The 13,403-nt window shown below is 38.0% G+C and overlaps 1 non-coding gene across 1 annotated transcript; it reads right to left on the bottom strand.

Moving 5' to 3' along the window:
• Nucleotides 1-5,713: 5,713 nt before the first annotated feature.
• On the bottom strand, nt 5,714-5,821 carry LOC112768761 (small nucleolar RNA R71). The gene has a single exon (XR_003186152.1). It is a non-coding gene; the product is annotated as a small nucleolar RNA R71 (small nucleolar RNA).
• Between the last annotated feature and the right edge of the window lie 7,582 nt (nt 5,822-13,403).

The following is a 13,403-nucleotide window of genomic DNA, read 5'->3' as shown; positions in this document are numbered from 1 at the left end:
GCAGCGGCTCAACCAATCAAAGCTGCCCGTGACGAGTTTGATTTAAAGATTGCCTGTGCTATTTCTGTCCAAGCCTTTCATGACCAAGAAGAAGCAAGGCTTGAAGCGGAATTGGCTCTAATTCAAGAACAACTCACTACTCTATGCCAAAATCGATCCACCTTGGCTAGACCTTTAGTTGCAGCTCAACAAGAACAACATCTCCTCATCCAACAACTTGTCTCGATTGACACTGAGCGAGAGAAAGTCGAACAACAACTTGAGGAGATCCAAATTGATAAATCCAAACAAACTGGGATTCTCACAACTCTGGAAAACAAAAGGACAAAACTGCGCTCTGTTCTAGCTAAATTATTGGCGCCTTAAACTTTTTCTTTATTTTATAATGACTTTTGTCTCTTTTGAACTTTATGCATGCTGAATTTTCTATGTTTGCCAACAATAGAAAAGTTTTAAATATTTTCTATTAATCAAGCTAATCACCTTTCCAGACTCGATGTCTTTAATTCGATAAGCATTTCCATAATATGTCCCTATTACTTGAAAGGGACCTTCCCAACTATGAGACCACTTACCAAGAAATCTCGATTTCTTTTCCATTGGTAAAATAACTTTCAAAACCAATTCGCCTGTTTGAAAAGATTTTCTAGAAATTCGACAATTATAACTTCGAGCAATACTCTCCTTCTGTCGAATTATATTCTCTAGTGCTAAAATTCGCTCTGAATCTAACTCATTTAACTCGTCAAACATCGCATTCCAATAATCATCAATTGGCAAATCGTTTTGTTTCGATACCCTCAAGGTATTCAAATTAATTTTTAATGGTAATACTGCATCATGGTCATACACCAATTTATAAGGTGAAGTTCCTGTCGAACCTCTTGGTGAATTTCGATAAGCCCATAATACATGACTTAAAGTCTCATGCCATGTTCGAGGCCTATTCCTAATATGATTTTTAATCAAACCTATCAATATCTTGTTTGTTGCTTCAACTTGGCCGTTAGCTTGTGCATAATAAGGAGTCGAAGTGACCATATTAATATTTCTCGAAGCTGCAAAGTTTTTAATTCTTTGACCAGTAAACATAGTTCCTTGGTCAGTACTTAATGTCTGAGGAATTCCAAATCGATGGATAATATTTTCCTCGACAAAATCAATTATCTCACTTTGACCAACCTCTACCAACGGAATAGCCTCAACCCATTTTGGGAAATAATCAATAGCCACTAAAATAAATTTATGTCGTTTCGAAGAAGGAGGATGAATCAACCCAATTAAATCCAAAGCCCAACCTCTGAACGGCCATGGCTTTATTATCGAATGTAATTCGGCCGCTGGAATTTGTTGTATCGAACCATACTTCTGACATTCTTGACACCCCTTTGCATAATCAATATAATCTTTTATCATAGATGGCCAAAACACCTGATTACGATATAACACCCATCTCATTTTTTTCCTGCTTGATGAGCACCTGATGAGCGGATAATTTATACGCTTTTTGACATTGTTTTTAGTATGTTTTTAGTAGGATCTAGTTACTTTTAGGGATGTTTTTAATAGATTTTGTGTTAAATTCACATTTCTGGACTTTACTATGAGTTTGTGTGTTTTTCTGTGATTTCAGGTATTTTCTGGCTGAAATTGAGGGACTTGAGCAAAAATCAGATTCAGAGGTTGAAAAAGGACTGCTGATGTTGTTGGATTCTGACCTCCCTGCACTCAAAGTAGATTTTCTGGAGCTACAGAACTCGAAATGGCACGCTTCCAATTGCGTTGGAAAGTAGACATCCAGGGCTTTCCAGAAATATATAATAGTCCATACTTTGGCCAAGAATAAACGACGTAAACTGGCGTTCAACGCCAGCTTTCTACCCAAATCTGGCGTCCAGCGCCAGAAAAGGATCCAAAACCAGAGTTGAACGCCCAAACTGGCACAAAAACTGGCGTTCAACTCCACAAATGGCCTCTGCACGTGCAACACTTAAGCTCAGCCCAAACACACACCAAGTGGGCCCCGGAAGTGGATTTATACATCAAATACTTACTCATGTAAACCCTAGTAGCTAGTTTATTATAAATAGGACCTCTTACTATTGTATTAGGCATCTTTGGTCTCAGTTTTAATCCATTGTTCATCTTAGGAGACTATTGATCACGCTTTAGGGGGCTGGCCATCTCGGCCATGCCTGGACCTTCACTTATGTATTTTCAACGGTAGAGTTTCTACACTCCATAGATTAAGGTGTGGAGCTCTGCTGTTCCTCAAAGATTAATGAAAGTACTACTGTTTTCTATTCAATTCATCTTATTTCACTTCTAAGATATCCATTCGCACCCAAGAACGTGATGAAGGTGATGATTATGTGTGACGCTCATCACCATCTCCCCTACGAACACGTGCCTGACAAACACCTCCGTTCTACATGAAATAAAGCTAGAATGAATATCTCTTAGATCTCCTAACCAGAATCTTCGTGGCGTAAGCTACAATGATGGCGGCATTCAAGAGAATCCGGAAGGTCTAAACCTTGTCTGTGGTATTCTGAGTAGGATTCAATGATTGAATGACTGTGACGAGCTTCAAACTCGCGAGTGCTGGGCGTTAGTGACAGACGCAAAAGGAGGGTGAATCCTATTCCAGCATGATCGGGAACCGACAGATGAATAGCCGTGCCGTGACAGGGTGCGTGAGCATATTATTCACTGAGAGGAGGGGATGTAGCCACTGACAACGGTGATGCCCTTGCATAAAGCCAGCCATGGAAAGGAGTAAGAGTGATTGGATGAAGATAGCAGGAAAGCAGAGGTTCAAAGGAACGAAAAGCATCTCCATTCGCTTATCTGAAATTCCTACCAATGATTTACATAAGTATCTCTATCCCTATTTTATTATTCATTATTCGAAAACCACATAACTATTTTATATCTGCCTGACTGAGATCTACAAGGTGACCATAGCTTGCTTCATACCAACAATCTCCGTGGGATTCGACCCTTACTCACGTAAGGTATTACTTGGACGACCCAGTGCACTTGCTGGTTAGTTGTATTGAAGTTGTGACAATTATGAATTAAGATCAAAGCACCAAGCTTTGGAGCCATTACCAGGGATTGTTCGAGCCTGGACATCACAATTTCGTGCACCAAGTTTTTGGCGCCGTTGCCGGGGATTGTTTCAGTCTTCGGCAAGCTTTTGGTCCGGTAACATCAGTGCCAGATTCCCTTTTGATCCGGCAACAGCACCAAGTTTTTGGCGCCGTTGCCGGGGATTGTTCGAGTTTGGACAACTAACGGTTCATCTTGTTGCTCAGATTAGGTAATTTTCTTTTTGTTTTCTTTTCAAAAAAAAATTTTTCAAAAACCTTTCAAAAATTCCTCACTTGTTTTCGAAAAAAAAATTTTACTAAAAATAATGTTTTCAAAATAAATTATTCTATGGCTTCAAAATTTTTAAGAATGAATTCTAGTGTTTCATGAAGCATGTTGAAGCCTATCTGGCTGTAAAGCCATACCCAAACTGCTTTGGGATTGGCTAATCACTTCAGTGGAGTCATGCCCAATCCTTCTGGATAGGGTATGTCAGGCTTGTCATGTCTGAATTACACTCATATTTTTATTAAAGCTTGGCTGGCTATTAAGCCATGCCTGACCCTTTGATTGGAGCTTTAAGACTAACATGGCAAGATTCCTGGAATTCATATTAAAAATTTTGAAATCCTTATTTTTATTTTTCACAATAATTTTCGAAAAAAAAAATAATAAATAAAAATACAAAAAAATTAGAAAATCATAAAAATCGAAAATATTTTTGTGTTTCTTGTTTGAGTCTTGAGTCATGTTATAAGTTTGATGTCAATTGCATATGCATCTTGCATTTTTTCGAAAATATCATGCATTCATAGTGTTCTTCATGATCTTCAAGTTGTTCTTGGTAAGTCTTCTTGTTTGATCTTGATGATTTTTTGTTTTGTGTCTTTTCATGTTTATCATATGCATTCTTGAATTCTTAGTGCGTAAGCATTAAAGAATTCTAAGTTTGGTGTCTTGCATGTTTTCTTTGCATTAAAAATTTTTCAAAATTGTGTCTATGATGTTCATCTTGACATTCAAAGTGTTCTTGGTGTTCATCTTGACATTCATAGCATTCTTGCATGCATCACATGTTTTGATCTAAAAATTTCATGCATTGCATAATTTTCACGTTTTCATAAAAATTAAAAAAAAAAATCAAAAAAATATCTTCCCCTTTTTTCTCTCATCAAATTTGAAAATTTGAGTTGACTTTTTCAAAAATTTTTAAAATCAAGTTGTTTCTTATGAGTCAAATCAAATTTTCAATTTGAAAATCTTATCTTTTTCAAAATCTTTTTCAAAATTCAAAATCTTTTTCAAAATTCATGATTATTTTCGAAAATTCCAAAAAAATAATTTTCAAAAACCTTTTTCTTATTTTATATCATAATTTTCGAAAATAACATAATCAATTAAAGCTTTGAATCAAAAATTTGAAGTTTGTTACTTGCTTGTTAAGAAAGATTCAAACTTTAAGTTCTAGAATCATATCTTGTGATTTCTTATGAATCAAGTCATTAATTGTGATTTTAAAAATCAAATCTTTTTCAAAAACTAATTTCTATCATATCTTTTCAAAAAAAATATCTTCTTATCTTATCTTTTTCAAAATTTGATTTCAAAATATCTTCTCTAACTTCCTAACTTCTTATCTTTTCAAAATTTGTTTCAACTAACTAACTAACTTTTTGTTTGTTTCTTAACTTTTTCAAAACTACCTAACTACTCTCTCTCTCTAATTTTCGAAAATATCTTCCTCTTTTTCAAAAATTTCTTTTTAATTAACTAATTATTTTTATTTTTATTTTTGATTTCAAAAATTTTCGAAAAAAAAATACTAAACATTTTTCAAAAACTATTTTCAAAAATCACTAACTCTTTTTCAAAATAATTTTCGAAAATTTTCCCTCCCCCATCTTATTCTATTTATTTATTCATCTACTAACATCTCTCCCTCACATCATCACCAAATTCGAACCCCCTCTTCTATCTGTGTTCGAATTTCCTCCTCTTTTCTTCTACTCACATAAGGGAACCTCTATACTGTGGTAAAGAGAATCTCTATTATTATTATTTTTCTGTGCCTTCTTCTTTGTCATATGAGCAGGAGCAAGGATAAGAACATTCTTGTGGAAGCAGATCCAGAACCTGAAAGGACTCTGAAGAGAAAATTAAGAGAAGCTAAAATACAACAATCCAGAAATAACCTTTCAGAAATTTTCGAACAGGAAGAGGAGATGGCAGCCGAAAATAATAATAATGTAAGGAAGATGCTTGGTGACTTTACTGCACCTAATTCCAATTTACATGGAAGAAGCATCTCCATTCCTGCCATTGGAGCAAACAACTTTGAGTTGAAACCTCAATTAGTTTCTCTGATGCAGCAGAACTGCAAGTTTCATGGACTTCCATCTGAAGATCCTTTTCAGTTCTTAACTGAATTCATGCAGATATGTGATACTGTTAAGACTAATGGAGTAGATCCTGAAGTCTACAGGCTCATGCTTTTCCCTTTTGCTGTAAGAGACAGAGCTAGATTATGGTTGGATTCTCAACCCAAAGACAGCCTGAACTCTTGGATAAGCTGGTCACGGCTTTCTTAGCCAAGTACTTTCCTCCTCAAAAGCTGAGCAAGCTTAGAGCTGATGTTCAAACCTTCAGACAGAAAGAAGGTGAATCCTTCTATGAAGCTTGGGAAAGATACAAACAGTTGACCAAAAAGTGTCCTTCTGACATGCTTTCAGAATGGACCATCCTGGATATATTCTATGATGGTCTGTCTGAGTTATCTAAGATGTCATTGGATACTTCTGCAGGTGGATCCATTCACCTAAAGAAAACGCCTGTAGGAGCTCAAGAACTCATTGACATGGTTGCTAATAACCAGTTCATGTACACTTCTGAAAGGAATCCTGTGAGTAATGGGACGCCTATGAAGAAGGGAGTTCTTGAGGTTGATACTCTGAATGCCATATTGGCTCAGAATAAAATATTGACTCAGCAAGTCAATATGATTTCTCAGAGTCTGCATGGAATGCAAGCTGCATCCAACAGTACTCAAGAGGCATCTTCTGAAGAAGAAGCTTATGATCCTGAGAACCCTGCAATAGCAGCGGTAAATTACTTAGGTGAACCTTATGGAAACACCTATAACTCAACATGGAGAAATCATCCAAATTTCTCATGGAAGGATCAAAAGCCCCAACAAGGCTTTAATAATGGTGGAAGAAACAGGTTTAGCAATAGCAAGCCTTTTCCATCATCCACTCAGCAACAGACAGAGAACTCTGAACAAAATGCGTCTAATTTAGCAAATCTAGTCTCTGATCTATCTAAGGCCACTGTAAGTTTCATGAATGAAACAAGGTCTTCCATTAGAAATTTGGAAGCACAAGTGGGCCAGCTGAGTAAAAGGATCACTGAAATCCCTCCTAGTACTCTCCCAAGCAATACAGAAGAGAACCCAAAAGGAGAGTGCAAGGCCATTGACATAAGCACCATGGCCGAACCTGTAAGGGAAGGAGAGGACGTGAATCCCAAGGAGGAAGACCTCCTAGGACGTCCAGTGATCAATAAGGAGCTTCCCTCTGAGGAACCAAAGGACTCTGAGGCTCATCTAGAGACCATAGAGATTCCATTGAACCTCCTTATGCCCTTCATGAGCTCTGATGAATATTCCTCTTCTGAAGAGAATGAGAATGTTACTGAAGAGCAAACTACCAAGTTTCTTGGTGCAATCATGAAGCTAAATGCCAAATTATTTGGCATTGATACTTGGGAAGTTGAACCTCCCTTGTTCATCAATGAACTAAGTGATCTGGATCAACTGACATTGCCTCAGAAGAGACAGGATCCTGGAAAGTTCATAATACCCTGTACCATAGGCACCATGATCTTTAAGGCTCTGTGTGACCTTGGTTCAGGAATAAACCTCATGCCCCTCTCTGTAATAGAAAAACTGGGAATCTATGGGGTGCAAGCTGCTAAAATCTTATTAGAGATGGCAGACAGCTCTAGAAAACAGGCTTATGGACAAGTAGAGGACGCGTTAGTAAAGGTTGAAGGCCTTTACATCCCTGCTGATTTCATAATCCTGGATACTGGAAAGGAAGAGGATGAATCCATCATCCTAGGAAGACCTTTCCTGGCCACAGCAAGAGCTGTGATTGATGTTGACAGAGGTGAAATATTCCTTCAATGGAATGAGAACTCCCTTGTGTTTAAAACTCAAGGATCTCCCTCTGCAACCATGGGGAGGAAGCAGAAAAAGCTTCTCTCCAAGCAGAGTCAACCAGAGCCCCCACAGTCAAACTCTAAGTTTGGTGTTGAACTCCCATATCCAAACTCTAAGTTTGGTGTTGGAGAGTCTCAACAAAGCTCTGCACATCTGTGAGGCTCCATGAGAGCCCACTGTCAAGCTATTGACATTAAAGAAGTGCTTGTTGGGAGGCAACCCAATGTTTATCTAATTCTTATTTTTATTGTTTTTCATGTTTTCTTAGGTTCATGATCATGTGGAGTCACAAAATAAACAAAAAATTCAAAAACGGAATCAAAAACAGCAGAAGAAAAATCACACCCTGGAGGAGCATCTGTCTGGCGTTCAAACGCCAGAATAGAGCATAGTTCTGGCGCTGAACGCCCAGAATGGGAGCATCCTGGCGCTGAACGCCCAGAACAAGCATGGTTCTGGCGTTCAACGCCAGAAATGGCAGCAAATGGGCGTTGAACGCCCAAAATGGGCACCAACCTGGCGCTGAACGCCCAGAGTTGTGTGCAAGGGCATTTTGCATGCCTAAATTGGTGCAGGGATGTAAATGCCTTGACACCTCAAGATCTGTGGACCTCACAGGATCACCTCAGGATCTGTGGACCCCACAGGATCCCCACCCACCTCCACTCACTCTCTTCTCTCTTCTCAATCATCCTCTATTCCCAATAAACACTCTTCCCTTCTGTTTTCCATTTACCACTCACATCCATACACCCACTACCTTCAAAATTCAACATCTCTCTCCCACCCAATCCCACCTATATGGCCGAATACACACTCCCATCCATCTCCTCCATATCTTCTTCTTATTCTTCTATTCTTTCTTCTTTTGCTCGAGGGCGAGCAACATTCTAAGTTTGGTGTGATAAAATCATAGCTTTTTTTGTTTTTTCCATAACCATTGATGGCACCTAAGGCCAGAGAAACCTCTAGAAAAGAGGAAAGGGAAGACAAAAGCTTCCATCAAGGGTCTCTAGCTCAGTGGTAGAACATTTGACTGCAAATCAAGAGATCCCTGAGATACCTCAGGGGATACATTTTCTTCCACACAATTATTGGAAGGAACTAAGGGTGGAACATCAAGAGCACTCCATCATCCTTCATGAAATCAGATAAGATCTAAAAGCAATGAAGGAGGAGCAACAAAGACAAGGAAGAGACATAGAAGAGCTCAAGGACATCATTGGTTCCTCAAGAAGGAAACGCCACCATCACTAAGGTGGATTCATTCCTTGTTCTTATTTCTTCTGTTTTTCGTTTTCTATGTTATGTGCTTATCTATGTTTGTGTCTTCATTACATGATCATTAGTAGTTAGTAACTTTGTCTTAAAGTTATAAATGTCCTATGAATCCATCACCTCTCTTAAATGAAAAATGTTTTAATTCAAAAGAACAAGAAGTACATGAGTTTCGAATTTATCCTTGAACTTAGTTTAATTATATTGATGTGGTGACAATACTTCTTGTTTTCTGAATGTATGCTTGAACAGTGCTTATGTCTTTTGAAGTTGTTGTTTAAGAATGTTAAATATGTTGGCTCTTGAAAGAATGATGACTAGGAGACATGTTATTTGATAATCTGAAAAATCATAAAAATGATTCTTGAAGCAAGAAAAAGCAGCAAAGAACAAAGCTTGCAGAAAAAAAAATAGAAAAAAAAAATAGGCGAAAAAAAAATAGAAAGAAAAAGAAAAAGCAAGCAGAAAAAGCAAAAAGCTCTTAAAACCAAGAGGCAAGAGCAAAAAGCCAATAACCCTTAAAACCAAAAGGCAAGGGCAAATAAAAAGGATCCCAAGGCTTTGAGCATCAGTGGATAGGAGGGCCTAAAGGAATAAAATCCTGGTCTAAGCGGCTAAACCAAGTTGTCCCTAACCATGTGCTTGTGGCGTGTAGGTGTCAAGTGAAAACTTGAGACTGAGCGGTTAAAGTCAAGGTCCAAAGCAAAAAAAGAGTGTGCTTAAGAACCCTGGACACCTCTAATTGGGGACTTTAGCAAAGCTGAGTCACAATCTGAAAAGGTTCACCCAATTATGTGTCTGTGGCATTTATGTATCCGGTGGTAATACTGGGAAACAAAGTGCTTAGGGCCACGGCCAAGACTCATAAAATAGTTGTGTTCAAGAATCATCATACTGAACTAGGAGAATCAATAACACTATCTGAAATCTGAGTTCCTATAGATACCAATCATTCTGAACCTCAATGGATAAAGTGAGATGCCAAAACTATTCAAGAGGCAAAAAGCTATAAGTCCCGCTCATATGATTGAAGCTCTGTTTCATTGATAGTTTGGAATTTATAGTATATTCTATTCTTTTTATCCTATTTTGATTTTCAGTTGCTTGGGGACAAGCAATAATTTAAGTTTGGTGTTGTGATGAGCGGATAATTTATACGCTTTTTGACATTATTTTTAGTATGTTTTTAGTAGGATCTAGTTACTTTTAGGGATGTTTTTAATAGATTTTGTGTTAAATTCACATTTCTGGACTTTACTATGAGTTTGTGTGTTTTTTTGTGATTTCAGGTATTTTCTGGCTGAAATTGAGGGACTTGAGCAAAAATCAGATTCAGAGGTTGAAAAAGGACTGCTGATGCTGTTGGATTCTGACCTCCCTGCACTCAAAGTGGATTTTCTGGAGCTACAGAACTCGAAATGGCGCGCTTCCAATTGGGTTGGATAGTAGACATCCAGGGCTTTCCAGCAATATATAATAGTCCATACTTTGGCCAAGAATAGACGACGTAAACTGGCGTTCAACGCCAGCTTTCTACCCAAATCTGGCGTCCAGCGCCAGAAAAGGATCCAAAACCAGAGTTGAACGCCCAAACTGGCACAAAAACTGGCGTTCAACTCCACAAATGGCCTCTTCACGTGCAACACTTAAGCTCAGCCTAAACACACACCAAGTGGGCCCCGGAAGTGGATTTATACATCAAATACTTACTCATGTAAACCCTAGTAGCTAGTTTATTATAAATAGGACCACTTACTATTGTATTAGGCATCTTTGGTCTCAGTTTTAATCCATTGTTCATCTTAGGAGACTATTGATCACGCTTTAGGGGGCTGGCCATCTCGGCCATGCCTGGACCTTCACTTATGTATTTTCAACGGTAGAGTTTCTACACTCCATAGATTAAGGTGTGGAGCTCTGCTGTTCCTCAAAGATTAATGAAAGTACTACTGTTTTCTATTCAATTCATCTTATTTCGCTTCTAAGATATCCATTCGCACCCAAGAACGTGATGAAGGTGATGATTATGTGTGACGCTCATCACCATCTCCCCTACGAACACGTGCCTGACAAACACCTCCGTTCTACATGAAATAAAGCTAGAATGAATATCTCTTAGATCTCCTAACCAGAATCTTCGTGGCGTAAGCTAGAATGATGGCGGCATTCAAGAGAATCCGGAAGGTCTAAACCTTGTCTGTGGTATTCTGAGTAGGATTCAATGATTGAATGACTGTGACGAGCTTCAAACTCGCGAGTGCTGGGCGTTAGTGACAGACGCAAAAGGAGGGTGAATCCTATTCCAGCATGATCGGGAACCGACAGATGAATAGCCGTGCCGTGACAGGGTGCGTGAGCATATTATTCACTGAGAGGAGGGGATGTAGCCACTGACAACGGTGATGCCCTTGCATAAAGCCAGCCATGGAAAGGAGTAAGACTGATTGGATGAAGATAGCAGGAAAGCAGAGGTTCAGAGGAACGAAAAGCATCTCCATTCGCTTATCTGAAATTCCTACCAATGATTTACATAAGTATCTCTATCCCTATTTTATTATTCATTATTCGAAAACCACATAACTATTTTATATCTGCCTGACTGAGATCTACAAGGTGACCATAGCTTGCTTCATACCAACAATCTCCGTGGGATTCCACCCTTACTCACGTAAGGTATTACTTGGACGACCCAGTGCACTTGCTGGTTAGTTGTATTGAAGTTGGGACAATTATGAATTAAGATCAAAGCACCAAGCTTTGGAGCCATTACCAGGGATTGTTCGAGCCTGGACATCACAATTTCGTGCACCAGCACCACAAATTCCATTATGAACTTCACCCAAAGCAATTTTCTGATCTTCTCGTCCCAAACACCTCAGTAAACTTCCATCGACCCCTTTTTTATACAACTCATCAGCCAATAAAACAAAGTTCATTGCCTGTAACTTTATTTTTCTATCAACTACAGTATTGGGATCTTTCAAATACTGAGCAATAAGTTTTCTCCAATCAGAATCCTCCTATTCATCCATACACAACACTTCTCTTTCACTTGCTAGCACTAAAATTTGATGGATACTAGAAAATTTTCTAATAGTTTCTGGGCTAACCCGATATCTTGAAGAAATTTGAGCCAATTTATTAGCAATTTCATTATGAATTCTAGGGATATGTACCAAAGAAACCTTCTGAAAAGAAGTCAACATCTCTCAAGCAGTTACTAAATATTTCTGTAACGTTTCGTTGTTACATTTAAACTCCTTTGACAACTGCTTTAAAACCAATTGTGAGTCTCCAAGAATTTGAACTTCTAAAGCCCCTTTGTCGATTAAAATTTCGAGACCTAAAATTAAAGCCTCATATTCAGCGACATTATTAGAGCAAGGATACTTCAATTCAAACAAAAATTCTGATGGAACACCCTCAGGTGAAATAATAAGGATTCCAACCCCTGCACCATCTTTGTGCTTAGATCCATCAAAATACAATTTCCAATAGTTGACCTCTATATCTATAATATTTGTCCCCTGGTCATTCAGACCTTTTGAATTATCAACAAGAAAGTCTACAATGACCTGTCCTTTAACAGCTTTCGCTGGGACATATTGCAAGTCGAACTCTGTTAATGCTAACATCCATTTTCCCAAACGCCCCCTAAACATAGGGAAAATAAGCATATACTTAATAACATCAGTCTGTGCTATCACCTTCACCGATTTAGCCATCATATAACACTTTAATTTTATACAAGCATGATATAATGACAAACATAATTTTTCGGTCGGCGAGTACCTTGTTTTGATATCAGTTAAGACTCGACTAAGGTAATAAACTGCGCGTTCATGCCTATTTTCATCATTTTGGGCTAACATACATCCAATCGAATTCTCAGATGCTGCAATATATAATTTTAAAGGCTCAAATGGACGAACATTCGCCATAATCGTAGCTTTGGCCAAATAAGTTTTGATCGAGTCGAATGCTGACTGATGCTCTGTAGTCCATTCAAATTTCGAACCATTCTTTAATTTTACTAGGGGTGCAAACACCCTAGTTCGATCTGAAAGATTCGAAATGAACCTTCGAAGATAATTAATTTTTCCCAAAAACGATTGTACTTTTTCTTTTATTTGGGCGCAAACAAAGCTAATATTTTATCTGCTTTATTCTTATCAATAGCAATCCCCTTCTTATGAACGAAAAAGCCTAAGAAATTTCCTGTTGATACACCAAAAGCACACTTCAAAGGATTCATTTTCAATCATTTTTTCCTCATAGTCAAAAATGCTTTTCTTAAGTGGTCTATATGTTGATTTACAGAAATGGATTTAACCATTACATCATCAATATACACTTCCATAAATTTTCCAATAAACTCATAGAAAATGGCATTCATTGCTCGTTGATATGTCGCTCCAGCATTTTTTAAACCAAAAGGCATAACTACCCATTCATATGTACGTAATGCCCCAGGACAACGGAAAGCAGTTTTGGCCACATCATCCTCCGCAATAAAAATTTAGTTATATCCAGAATAACCATCCATGAAGCTTAGGATTTCATTTCCTGCTGCAGAATCGATCAACATATCTGCAATTGGCATGAAATACTCATCCTTTGGAGTAGCATTGTTCAAATCTCGAAAACCGATACACACCCTCAATTTTCCATTTTTCTTCATTACTGGAAATATATTCGACACCCACTCTACATAACGAGCGGTTCGAATAAATTTGGCTTTAATCAAGCGTTCTATCTCTTCCTTAATTTTCACATTAATTTCAGGAGCAAAACGCCTAGGGATTTGTTT

Source organism: Arachis hypogaea, chromosome 17 (assembly GCF_003086295.3).
Source record: "Arachis hypogaea cultivar Tifrunner chromosome 17, arahy.Tifrunner.gnm2.J5K5, whole genome shotgun sequence".
Classification (NCBI taxonomy): Eukaryota; Viridiplantae; Streptophyta; class Magnoliopsida; order Fabales; family Fabaceae; genus Arachis; species Arachis hypogaea.
Note: the sequence above shows the minus strand (reverse complement) of the source record. Positions and strands in the feature narration are given on the sequence as shown.